The 14,108-nt window shown below is 41.2% G+C and overlaps 1 protein-coding gene and 1 pseudogene across 2 annotated transcripts in view; one reads left to right on the top strand and one right to left on the bottom strand.

Moving 5' to 3' along the window:
• Positions 1-14,108, bottom strand: part of CHCHD3 (coiled-coil-helix-coiled-coil-helix domain containing 3) — a 261,013-nt gene that overhangs the window by 124,023 nt on the left and 122,882 nt on the right. The gene's annotated exons all lie outside the window — the stretch shown is intronic.
• LOC123789493 (large ribosomal subunit protein eL15 pseudogene) lies at positions 11,642-12,296 on the top strand (annotated as a pseudogene).

The following is a 14,108-nucleotide window of genomic DNA, read 5'->3' as shown; positions in this document are numbered from 1 at the left end:
GAGGTTGCCTCAGACTCCTGCCCTAAAGAATAAATTGGCTTGCCATTCACACAGTAGAATGCAGAAATTAGGCAAATCCTGTAACTGAGATAATAGAGGCCATTAGGTTGCAAACTTCTCTCCCTCCAACTTAAATTTCCTCACATAATGTTCTGAAGAGGATTTCTCTTCCCTTTTCAAAGACCCTCATCTCTAAACTTGGATATATTCCCTCCCAAAACTCTCTGAGATTGTGTCATATCAATTTATTACCACCTTTCTTGCATTTTTGACCTTTCTCTTGCCACTGGATTCCTTCCCTTAAATCTCAAATACATTAATCTCTTTAAAGAAAACTTCTCAATGCAAACTGGTACAGCCACTATGGAAAACGATATGGAGATTCCTCAAAAAATTAAAAATAGAACTACCATATGACCCAGTAATTCTGCTACTGGGTAGTTACCCAAAGAAAATGAAAATACTAATTCAAAAAGATATATGCACCTCTATTTTATTGCAGCATATGTACAACAGCCATGATATGCAAGCAGCCCAAGTGTTCTTCCACAGATGAATGGACAGAGAATATGTGGGGTACACACACACACACACACACACACACACTGGAATATTACTCAGCCATAAAAAGAAAGAAATCTTGCCATTTGCAACAACATGGATGGATTTAGAGGGTATAATACTAAGTGAAATGAGTCAGTCAGAGAAAGACAAATACCATATGATTTCACTCACATGAGGAATTTAAAAACAAAACAAATGAACAAAGAAAAAAGAGACAAACCAAAAAACAGACTCTTGACTATAGACAACAAACCGGTGGTTGTCAGAGGGGAGGTGGGAGGGGAGATGAGTGAAATAGAGAAAGGGTACATAAGAGGTAAGAGAACACTTATCCTGATGAAAATTGAGCAATATATAGAACTGTTGAATCACTATATTGTACACCTGAAACTAATGTAACACCATATGTTAATTATACTTGAACTAAAAAATGAGCTAAAAACAATGACAAAAATTTTTTAAAAGAAGGGGAAAAAATGAAGAAAGGAAAAGTAAGGAAAACCTCCCCAAACACTGCTGCTTCTTCAAGGGATATATTCTTCACCACAATTCTTTCACAGGTTAAAGTTCTGACAGAATAACAACTGCCTCAGCTTTTTCCCTTTATCCCTTCTTTCACCATTTGAAAGCTGGTTCTGATTCCACTGCTTGATTATGCACATTTTTGGTAAAGTAACCACTGACCAGTAACTGCTTAAGTCAATGGCCTCTGATCAGTGCTCATCCTGCTGGCCCTCTCTAGAAACCACTTCTTGAAGCTCTCTTCTGCTCACTGCCAGCCCTCCTCATTCTCTCCTTGCAGATGGCTCCTATGTAATCTCCTCCGCCTGCTGATTAAAGGTGGGTATTTACCAAAATGCTGCCTTTGCCCTCTTTTGTCTTCTGTCCACATTCTCTTCTTTGAAGATCTCATCATTCCCAGATCTCTACAGCTGGAGAAAGAGTCCCAGGCCTCTCTCCATCCCTGGCCACCCTCCCCCCCCAGTTCCAGAACTGTCTCCGATTTATTTAATGAACATATCTACCACATGGATGTCTTCGAGGTACTTCAAACACAGCAACCTGAAATGTAACTGGTCATTAGCCTTATCTAAAGCTGTCACCATCCAATTAGACTGTAGGAAACGGAACACAAGCATAGGCACAGGAAGGCTTTCCTCTTATGGTGACAGGTAAGGGTTGGGAGAGTACCTTCCTCAGCTTCATATATAAAGTCAGAGAATCTATGGTTCTGAACACCACTAACATGACAGAATATTTCCTCTACAACCACTCTAAGGACCAAAATCCTTTAGGTCTGCTCTGAGGAACTAAGAAGGTAAGAGAAAGCCTCACCACCCAGTTACTTGGGTCCTTACCTCATCGGATGGCCTCAGAACTGCTCATTTATGCAAACCGAAGTAACAGAAACCTTAAAATGTGACTCCTGCCAGTCTTTGAAGCCAGAATAATCTTTATGGTATGCGTAGCTCACTTCTCCTTTGGGCCTCCCGCTTCTAAACTCAGCAATGTCTACCATATATAATATCCCCCTCTGAATTCCAATGTACAGTCTCCTAATTGAAATTGCTTCACCTTGCTGGGAAGGCTGCCCCACATTCCTATCCCAAAAGATTTTCACCCCTTTTTCTCTCCTGTAATCTATCCTCAACATGGCCACAAGACTGGCCATTTGGCTGCTCTGTGCCTTCCAACCTGTCAACCATTAATAGCCCTCCTTACCCTGCCCCTAAGTTCTAATGACATCCACGTACTCGACATCCAGAAACAGAACTTACGGGTTCTACCATCTCTGGATCTTTTTGTTCCAGCTGTCCTCTCAGTTTGGATGCCAAGAACCTTTCAAATACCTATGCCCCTCCTTTTCAAAGTTCCAGCTCAGACACTCAGACTTCTAAGAAATTGCAGCAGACTCTCTCTTCATTCAACCCTATCTCTAGAGCCTGAATACTCCCTCAGCCCTTTAGCACACCTGTGCATATGTCAATCTTCCGAACTAGAAACTTTAGGTCAAGAAAGTGCGAGTCAACTTTGTAATGCTCAGAGCACAAATGGTACACTCAGCACATAGAGAGCAGTATATTAATATGGGAAAACACTAGACATGGAGTCACAGAACTGGTTCAAGCCACAACTCAGTCACTTAGGTGGGAGTAGTGATTTCCATCAAGTCACTTAACTTTTGCTTCTCAGTCCCTTCCTCAATAAAATGTAAAATAATAAATCCTTAATTTGAGGATATTCAAAGGAACAAGAGAAAGAATAAGGAAAGTTCTTTGGAAAACCAGTATAATGCAAACAAATATAAGACAGTATCACTAGAATGTTTTAAAACACAATGTGTGTTGATAAAGATGGACTTTTTCTACAAAAGAAATGCTGCTATAAATGATTGAGTACTGGCTACAGAAACTGGATGAGACAAAAACATTAAAGAGGTTTGCTCACTGGTAATACTTGATCTCTTAAGATTATTACATTGTTTTATTATTCTGGAATTTCATACGCTAATCAAAGTATTAAAACTCTATTTTAAAATGCAGTATTTTGTAGCCTTCTGTAACTTCAGGCATTAATTTGGGTAAACAATCATTATATTACACTTATATGCCTAACTGTTCAGTTATACTTTCGACATAAATGTCAATTACGTGAAATAGCTTTTGAAGAAGAATTTGTATCATTTCTTCTTATGATTCAGTTAACAACCTACTTTCTCACTGACCAATGTAAATGAGCTTGTAAATTTCAAGTTTCAATTTCAAGAGGGGTCTCTTCAATGCCAGCCGCCCCAACCCCCAACACACACACACGTTTAACACCATGTCTGCGTTACTTCTGAAAAGCAGAAACCCACTGTGCAGCAGGCGGGGTGAAATATAATGCAGCTTTACACTGCATTATGAAAGCAAGAAAACAGCCAGCTGTGAGTTAGAAATAGAATAAAATTTCGAGTTGCAAACCCGAGGGACCTTCAGGTAACATTGAAAGTATTCCTTAATGATGAAGAGCTGATTTCATTTCAGACCCACTACGAACACTGTAGGATATATTTAACATTTTAATTCTTGGTTTCAAAAAGCAATAAACCTGTTGGTCAGACGGAAGCGTGACGGTCACAGCAGCCCATCTATCAATCAATCCAACATGGCTGGGCTCCACCAGCAGACCCTGACACCAATTAGGAAACTGAAATAGCGAACTGCTGCTACCAGGTTACAGTTTTGCCAATTAGAGCACATCCTGGGTGAGAGCGACCAATGAACACTGGAACCCAGGGTCAGGAAAGAGAGGTGAAAAGCACCTCGTGCGATGTGACATGAAAAAGAAAGATTGCGGGAGGGACAGAGAAAAGAAGCAAGATAGTCTGAAATCAAACAGTACATTTTATTGTTCACTTGTCAAAGACATGCAGGCACTAAGACAAAGCAAAAGCAAGGCGCTTCCCTTGGTCTCTATCCTGGAAGGAACTGCTTATTGGCCAGCGCAACTTGGAGCCCGTCACTGTGGTACGTGAGCACTGAACCTGCCATCTCCAACTGTTCCCTTTTAGTCAGGATTCATAAGTTAAGCCAGCTCATGCAGGGTCTGAACGTCAAAGACAGACCGCTGATAGACACATATCAAAGTGCTGGAAGGACAATATTTCAGATCAGGCTCATTATTGGCACACAAACCTTTTCTGCTAAAATTTCTCTTTTTTACGTCCTACAAAATTTTAAGGACCTCCTTTCAATTTTTCCACCTGAGTTTCTCTTCCAAGCCACAGCTTACAGCCCTGGCCTACCAAAATGTCATAAAATCTAAGGACCTCAAAATCTTCCCCCTTGAGTCCTTTCATCTAGTCACTGTTTCCCGCCTCAGAATACCTTCTCTTAATTCCATTTAATCTTCTGGCTTTGAGGGACTCCCAGCTGATCCTTTCTGCTCTGTGTCAGCTGAAAAAGCAAAAGGCAAAAGCAAGGCGGACACAAAAACCTTCCAGAGTGTGGAAGTTTGGGACAATAGCTGTCATTTTCAGCATCAGATAGAAACCTAGGTCTGGATCACTTTCATAAATGTGAAGTAGATTCTGGCCTGAGTCAGATGAAAATGATAGACAAAAATTTCCTAAACGTTAAAAGGAACTGTTATTTTTCAAATGCAAAAGTGCTATTATTCATTTATCAACTGAGTCACAGTTGTTACAACCTATTTTCCACAGGATCTGATGTCAGGCTCATTGTGGTGACCCAAATTCAACTCTGGTGGCTCTCTGTTCTGCTGCCATCAGCTTTGTAAGAATGAGATGCAGCAATTCTAATGGTATACACTCAGCCTGCTCTCCACATACACACCAGCAGAAGGAGGGTGTATTTCAATGATGGACATGGAAAGCATTAGTCAGAACTTATCATAAGTAGCTTCTAAATTGTTCTAGGGCCCTAAAAACATAAAAGATATTTTCCTCTAGAGAGGAGGTTGTTAACCATGGCTGCCAGTTGGAATCACCTGGAAGCTTTGAAAAATGCTGCATCCTAGGTCCTACCCTGCAGAAATGTTGATTTCATTGGTTTAGAGTGATATCTGAGAATCCCAAGATTACTTTTTTTTTAAAGCCCCTGTCTGATTTGGTCCGTATCTGGATCTGCTGCTCTTTCCCTCAAAAGACACCAGAGATCAAAACACCAAAACACAGCACAGCTAAGCCAACGATCACAAGTATTTCAAAGGTTTATTACACACACAGGCATGGACATGGGCAAGGGGGCCACAGGCAAAAGGGCTCTCACCCAAAAAGTGGGTGCAAGGAGACAAACAAGGCCAGGTGCTAGCTATACACATACAGAACTGCAGCACACCAGTGGGATTTCTGACTAATGCTGGGTGAGCACTAACTTCAGGTGGTCCATTCCGGTTGCAGGGAGGGAGGTATCAAAACGGCAGGACAGGGTACATTGCCCAGCCTTGCTGGGAGTAGCAGAAGTGAGTAAAGTGGCAGCATTTGACAATTTCCATCCTAGTAGATGCTTCAAGGTGTGACAAAATGTCATTTTGCTGAGAGTGACTTCTCCTGTCCAACTCTATTTCTCTAGAGTAGCCAAGTAAAGAACCACTACTCTAGCAGTACTTCTCAAACTTTAATGTACATATTCACCCAGGGATCTTGTTAAAATGCAGATTCTGCCTCAGTAGGTCCGAGCTGGGTCAGACAGTCTACACTTCCAACAAGTTTCCAAGCGGTATCAATGCTGCTGTTCCACGGACTGCACTGGCCCTGTGCTTCAGAACAGTCTCCCCTTGAGTTACAGGCCTCTCACAAATGAAAATCCCATGATGGCCTTTGGCTTACACATTCTGAGTCATTTTGGAGGATCTGCAGGCACTGGCGAAACTAACAACACTGAGAATGGGGCCCAGATAAGTGGAGAAATACTACAGTCATCTTACACCATATTATTGCTCCTCAAATATTTACTGCATTTGTTAAATAAGGGGATATATGTACATATATCCACTTATTTTCCAACTGTCTTCCCACTAGAATGGATACTCAAAGCAGCAGCATGTGTGTCAAGCTCCCCATTGTAGCCCTAAAGCCTTCCAGTACAGCACAGGCACTCAAATTCGCTGGCTCAAGGAGGAACTGGATGAGAGGACATGGGCACCACATGTCATGTTGGTGCCTGGTTATCCCAGTCTGTGCTACCAGTTGTTCTAGGCAAAGACAAGTGGGGCAACAACCTTAGTCTTGCCTTCTGGCCAATACTCAGGTAGGTCTGCCTGGCAAAGGGTGCAAGATGATAAAGACAAGAGACTATCCTGCATCTTCTCAATTCAATTTTTTTTTAAAGGATTTATTTATTTGAGAGAGAGAGAGCATAAGCAGGGGCAGAGCAGAAGGAGAGGGAGAGAGAATCCTCAAGCAGACTCCCTGACCCAAGCCAGGGAGCCAGCCACTCAACCAACTGAGCCATCCAAGGCCCCTCTTCTCAATTCTTTTTAAAGCACACTGGGTATACTGTGTCCAGCACAAGAGGAGACAAAATGGAAGAGGTATAACTGGAGAGAGACCATTTTTTCTACTTAGGTTTCCTTCAATTGCTATAATGAACTTGCCTGGCATGGAAGAACTTCAGAAAGAAAGGGAGGCAGCCTCTGGAAAGTATAACCTGAGTATAACCCTGAATCTCAACTCCATGGGACCCTCAAAGGACCATAATGAAATGGCAAAGGAGGAACTCTGAGCCTCAGGAAAGGTATTAATCCATCCTCAGAATTCAATCACTCACAAATGCCTACCAGCAAAACTATTTAAGGTCTCACAAAATTAGAAAACTAACAAAATTAGAAATCCAAGTACCTGAGGCAGCATATAAGCAAGTGTAAAACCAGTGAAACACAGATTGCACTGACTAGTGTGGACCCCACAAGGCCAACACTGATTCTCGATGATTTTCAAATTGTAGCTTGCTACCTATTAGTAGACTGTGAAATTGTTTTATTGGGTTAGAACCCACTGTTTTCAAAAATGGAAACAGAATAAAATAGAAAATACGAGGGCGGAAAATACAATGTAGTAGTATTTCTTGAATGAGGTATTATTTACTGATGTCTGTATGCACTGCGTCATAATTTAAAATGTATTATCGTAGGTCACGATTTTAAAAATGTAAAAATACCCATCTATACCCAGGAGGACCATATTTCATATAGTGTCACAACTAAATAAGAAACGTTCACCAACTAAGAGGGCACATTTATGCTAGAGACGGCATGGCAGAGTAGCTCAAAGCATGGGTCTGGAGCCAAACTGATCGCCTAGTGAAGAAGGTTAAATTACTTAACTTCTCTAAGCCTCAGTTATTCCAGTCATAGGAATACTAATACTACCACCTCATGCTATAACAATCAAATAAGACATATCTGGAGTTCCTGGCACAGAGCCTGGCAGAAGCAAGTGCTTGATAAAATACCATGCATTATTATCACTGCTTAAATGCAAGCCTGATAGGTTTCTTCTATGTTATTTCAGTGGTAAAATACTACAGAACAGGGGTTAAGGTAACTCATGTGAGCAAGACTGTGACTGCTACCTAGGTAAAAACTGAGGAACTTATCTAATTCTGGAAAAACCTATCTGGAATAAAGAGCTTGCCGTTGCAAAAGGGCAAGACGGAAGAGTCATGAACTCACAGAAATGCCACGAAGTTAAGACGCAGTGAAGAAAGAGAGCACGGGTCAATAAAGGCACAAATGAAATTCTCCCACCAGGACACGTGAATCTTGCTCTTCTTTTAAACTGCCACCAGTAGTCCTGACCCTGGCCCACAAAAGTCCAAAGGACCTTAAGCTGGCCCTGTTTCCCAGTCTCCTTCAAACAGTGAGGAACCACATGCGGTGTTCTTAAGAACCAATTATTAATTAGAAGCCCTGGAAAGCCGGACGGTGCTTGTTATTATTAAACCCAATATCAAAAAGGGATGTGGATAATTACTATATTGGCTTCTCCAACTGGTCTTGACGAAACATGCTGAAGTTATTCTCGACACAAGTGTCACCACTGGTAAAGAGCTCGATTTGCTGGCATCTCATCAATGGTACACTCGAAACTGCGATTGCTTGCTGTTAAACTAACAGTTTATATTAGGCTAAACACAGTTTGGTAGCCATTGTCAAGAAAATTGGAGTTGCTCAGGCATGGCAGCAGTTACTGATGTTATTTGTTTGGAAGCCTTGTGATTTAGTGAATCACTAGCAATTGTTAAGCAAGTAATTAAACTATAAAGCCAAGACCTGTGATTTTCAGTCTTTTCAAAGCAATAATCATCAAAATTCCAAGTACCATTTAACTGATTCCCTTCTAAACACGCTGGCAACGTTTATGTTGTCATTCATCCAGTCGTACAGTTTATAAAAACTAGATTATGGCCTTTATAGAAATTATATGCTGCTCGACTCTTTGCTAAACATCAGAGGTTTAAAGGAAAAATTCACAAAAATTATTTAATGAGAACTGGACATAAGAAGTTTTGGATTTGCTCACACATATGGCTATCTTAGGCTTAATCATAATTCAAAAGTCCTATTTTTAGGATTGAAATACTAAAATAACCAGACTATTGTTCTTATAACCTTTTCCAAACATAAGAATGCATTATATAAATTTCACAATTTCTCTAAGTGCCTTTAAAATTACAAGCAATTTAGCCTATGATTCATGTACCATACTGACTGTATGCAATTTTTTTTTTTTTACTCCACATCTCAATTATATCTTAATATTATGGGGGCTGAAATGCATTAAATAAATCATATTTCACAGACTCCTGGTAAAGTAATAATACTTACATGCATTTTAGAAGAAATTGGCCTGCATTATAAATGTATTCATAATGTCATTACCTGCCTTTCCACGCTAACTGAAATATTAGGCAGCAGTGCCTACCTATTTCAAGCCACTGATGAGAGCTTTTAGCAAACCTTATGCTTATTCTGTGGCTGGCAATCAGCTCCGTTAGTTAATATAATCCAGTGTTTACAAACAGCAATTTATCCAATATATAAAGCAGCTCTTGTAATTAGTGAAACATTGTTACTGATTAAGATTTAATCTGGTGGCTAGTATTTCTGCACTGTACTACATAAAGAGACTGGCTGATGTTTAATCAGTCAAAGGACATTGCCTTTTCAAAGGACCTTATTACTAAAGTGTTTTTTACTTACAAAGCATACTGCCATTAAGAAAATTAATTCATTAAAAATCTATATTACTTAAAAATAATACACCAGTGGTGTTATAAAATTGTAAGGAAAAAAAATCCTAGCAAATACCTTCAATAATTTAAGAAAACGTATAGTATTTTAGAGACCTGCCAACACAACTCTTCTCTATCCAACTGTTAAATATTAAATAATTGTGGCTTTGGTCTACATCCCTGCCTAACAACTTACATGGCACCTCTATGTACATTATCTCTGATGATGTTCCCAATCATTCTATGAAGTAAGTATCGTCACTATTAATCATCTACATTTAACAGATGGAAATACTGAGGCTCATGGATATTACATGACTTGCCCACGGACATAAAGCTAATAATGACAGGGATTCACACTCTTTCCTCCATGCTACATTGCAGACTTGGTACATCTATTTCCAGAGCCTGAGTAAACAATCTGAGTAACCCATCAAGAAGAGACAGAAATACAGACTATAGAAGGTACACAATTTGGAAATGGGCTGTTTCAAAAGGTCGTTTGGAATTTGGTTTGCGGAGATCAATGCATTAAGTCCCAAACCAGCCTAGACAAGTCCTTATTTAGTCTATATTTTTGAACTATGTTAACATAAACATTTTGTGATCCTAGGTAACCTAATCACTCTTTATACCATCGTCTCAAAGGAAACATGCATGTCAAATGGAAACAGGAATGCCAGAAAGCTGTCCCCACAGGCCACAGTCCAGAGCAGCAGGGCTCCTCCACCGTCTTCTCACACATGCATTTCCCATGAGTCCCCCAACCTCCACCATCAGTAAAGGACTAGGAAAGGAGAATGCTCTCCAGGAGAAAGTTTAGATCTCTGAGCCAGGGGTAGAAGAAGGCAAGAGGGTCCCAAAGGGGAGCTGGAGCTGTGAGGACCACACAGCCACTGTTCCCACAAGGCATGGGGTGCAGTGAACATGAGTGTGTGAGAGTCGGGGGTTGTGGGGAGCTGCAGGAAGGCAGGTAGCAGCAGGCTATCCCTGGACAGATCCATTCTGGATCTCTCATAAAAGCAACCAAGTATTTGCTACAATGGTGGAGGGAATACAATAATCAAACATACCAGCCCTTAATGAGATGAGTACTCACAGGAAGACGGCTTTACATGGTTTCAAATACTGAGAACTGTCAGTCACTAGCTTAAACACTGAAGAGTCCTTTGAACAAATAGGAAGGTTTGCAGAGGAGGAATGAAGAGGGTATACTCAAGCATCAAAGCCAAGAATCTAGGGGGAAAAAACCCTTGAAATCTCGTAATAAATTAAAAAAAAAAAAAAAAGCCTGTAAGACGTATAGGAAAAAATGAGTGTGTGGTACTCCCATTTATATTAATTGTCATCATAATTTCTTCTGTGGTTCAAATTGATTAATTCAAATTTCTTTTCCCCAGAGCCCATCTACCAATAAATAGTCCCTATGGACATGTTCTCTTTTGAGGAAAACTATTAAACACACAGCTCCATAAATGTATCACATGGGAAATCACCTCCTCTAAGGAGCTAGGTATCTAAAAGGTGTGAGTGATAGGAGGCAAAAACATACTACATTTGTCACTCCCACTAGCATTATTAGTGCTAATGAGAAAGTACATGAACAAGAACACACACCTCTTAATTTGAATGTGTTACAAATAGAGACTAGATTAGTCACAGCTACTGGGATTACACGTTAGCACGGAATGCTGAAAACCTGCGCGAGGCGATGCTTACGGTGGTTTTGCAGCACAATGTCAGCTATTTAATTATGGTTTTCAAAGCATTTAACACCTCTTGGCACACAGAAGCTGGATGTGTGTGTGCCTGTGTGTTATTCAGACAGTTCAGGATTTCAGGTATAACTCAATTACCTGGTGTCCCTGGGAAATAAAGTGCTCCGTGTAAGTGCATTTTCTATAAAACGGAGGCCTGTATCTTCGTGCATCCTAAACCCCTGATTAAATCTGTGGCCATCTGTAAAGGAGATCTTTCCTCAGTCTTTCATCGCCCTGTCTCTTCACAGGCAATGGGACAGAAAGTAGTGAAGTGCTTCTGAATGTTTTTGTTTTGTTTTATGGATGAATCAAGGCCATCATTAGGAATATTCATCACCGAAGTACTTTAATACAGTTCCTACTTCTTACATTTTGTCTCTTCCTTCAACGTCAGGCTTTTAGCAGTCATTTCTCCCAGGATCACTGTGATGGCTTCTAATTTACAGACTCCATTATTCACTCCAGTCTTGGAGTTTGCTGCATCTTCCACGGACTGGTGGGGGAAATAACTGAATGTGTTAAGAAATATATTCAAGCCTCTCTGTCTGGCGGCAGCCATCAGCTCACAGGGAAGCCAAGATGGGCACTTAGAAGTACACCCAGGAGCTGTAGAGGAAGAAGCAGTCTGATGTAATGTGTTTTCTTCCCGGGGTGCACTGTGGGCAGTACTGACAGCTGTCTGCACTACACAGCCCAGCCCTGCCCAACCTGGCCCGATAAAGCACACAGACTGGGGTACAAAGCCAAGCAAGGTTATGTCCTACGTCAGATTCACGTGCGACATGGTGGCCGTAAACACCCAGTTCCTAAGGGTGCGACCTATGGCAAACGTGTCCATCCTGGGGTTAACCGACTGAAGGCTTAGGGTGACTTCAGCTGGTTTTTCTTCCTATACGTCAACAGCCTTCAGTCTGTTGCAGAGGAGTGAGCTGGATGCCACCGTGGGGCTCTGAGGGTCCTGAATTCTTACTGGATTGGCAAAGATTCCACGTACAAATTCTTTGAGGTCATCCTCATTGATCCGATCCATAAAGCTACCGAAGAAATCCTGAAGCCCAGTGGATCACCAAACCAGTCCACCAGCACAGGGAGATATGACAGCTGACACATGCAGGCCACAAGAGCCATGCCCTTGGAAAGGTTCCCAAGTTCTACCACATTATTTAACGGTGGTTCTCGCCATGCAGAATGGAGACAATGCAATAATAGTCTCCAGCTTCACCGTTACTGCTAATAAAAGTAATGTTTGTAAAATTCTTACCTAATAAACAATTTAGGTTAAAAAAAAAAAAGAAAGAAAGAAATACATTGAATAAGTATCAATAACGCTAGGACCGGGGGCATAAGGAGAAGAGAACATGGTTTTATTATTTTTATTAACACTCAGAAATGGAAAGAGAAAGGTATTGTTGCATTTACCCTGTCTGTTTCCATTTTTAGAAGAAGATAGCAGACTCCACACCCAAGATCCAAGTTCCAACACAACCAAAGAAGCCAATTCCTCAACGGCCAACATCCTCTCAGAATAATTTAAAGCTGATGCTTCCCAATCACACATTTTTAGGCACACCTATTTTCATCCATTCTTACGTGATTCCTCCTGCTAAAGGCATTATGATCTGTGTGTTCAAATGAACGAAAAGATTATGGTAGAGTAGCAATTCGTTGAATTCTGTCCTCAAATCTGTGACTATATCCAACATAAGAAGTAGCTGACGTCACTACTTAACAACAATAGCCCTTAGATTCATAGTCATCCTTGAAGACCATCATTAAAAGAAGGCACCAATTTCTTACAACTTCATGGCAGGGGTCTAGACGCAGTTACTGCCTAGGCAGCCACATCTATGCTCCACTCCCGAGGCCACCCTCAGCTATGTTCCACTAAGACTATCCCTGCTGCTCAGCATAACCACACTTCAGCTCTCAACAAACAATGCTTTTCCTTGTCCTCTTCAAAACATCCCCTCTGAGACCGTCAGCCACTCACCGGAACAGCAACTCCCAGACTACAGTTCTTTCTGCAGGCTCTGCTCCCCTACACAGATTTGTAACTTGATTCCATCTCTCCAACCACAGCCTCCTTATTTTCTTTTTATCCTCCTTAACAAACTGAAACCCTCAACTTCCACCTTCACCAGCCAATCGCCCACTTCCTGGGGCTGCTGGGTTCTCTACATTGCTGGAGACCAAAAAAATTAGCAACTCAATCCTGTTCTTAATGCCATCATCTCCCCTGCTTTTCCAGCAAACTGCTGGGATAGATGGGTGGTCAGACAGGGCAGGAATGTAGCCAGGGAGGAAGGAGATGTTTATGAAGAGCACAGGACAAGCTGGGAGAGCACTGGCGCTTGGCTTCCCATGGACAACAGTGGAATCTGTATATAGACCTCCCAATCCTTGTTAACGTTGCCAAACACAACTACAGGAGTAGTCACCTACAAGAATGTAATAGGAGTACAGTGATGACAGTTTACAAAGCACTTTCACACATCTCAGCTCTCTAAATTTCCAGAACAAAACTCTGAAGAACCTATGGTCATCTGAAAGATGAGGAAACAGATTCAGAACGACTGGATCGTGGCACAAATCATATATGTAATGAGCAGGAGAGCTAGGAAGAAAATCACCCTGAGTCATGACTTCCATAAGTGTCTTCTCAGGGTTCCCATAACAATTCTAAGCCTATATTTGTTGACAGGGACCATCCAAGAGGCACAAACTTCTTTCTAATGAGGTCAAGAGACACCTGGAGAGGGGAATGCTCAAAGTGCCACAAGGCAGGAAAAGAGAACACTATTACATTCATTAAAAAAATCCTTAGGGGGCACATGGGTGGCTCAGATGGTTGAGCGTCTGCCTTTGGCTCAGGTCATGATCTCCAGGTCCTGGGATCGAGCCCCCTCTGCCTCTGCCTCTCTCCCTGCTTGGGCCATCTTTGTCTCTCTCTCTCTCAAATAAACAAATAAAATCTTTGAAAAAAAAAAAAAAAGTCCTTACAGTGACTAGTTTATCATCCTTGATATAGATGAGAACAAGGTTTGAA

The sequence above is a fragment of the Ursus americanus genome, chromosome 3 (assembly GCF_024610735.1).
Source record: "Ursus americanus isolate L20-20 chromosome 3, mUrsAme1.1.p, whole genome shotgun sequence".
Taxonomy (NCBI): Eukaryota; Metazoa; Chordata; class Mammalia; order Carnivora; family Ursidae; genus Ursus; species Ursus americanus.
This window is presented reverse-complemented; position numbering and strand designations above follow the sequence as displayed.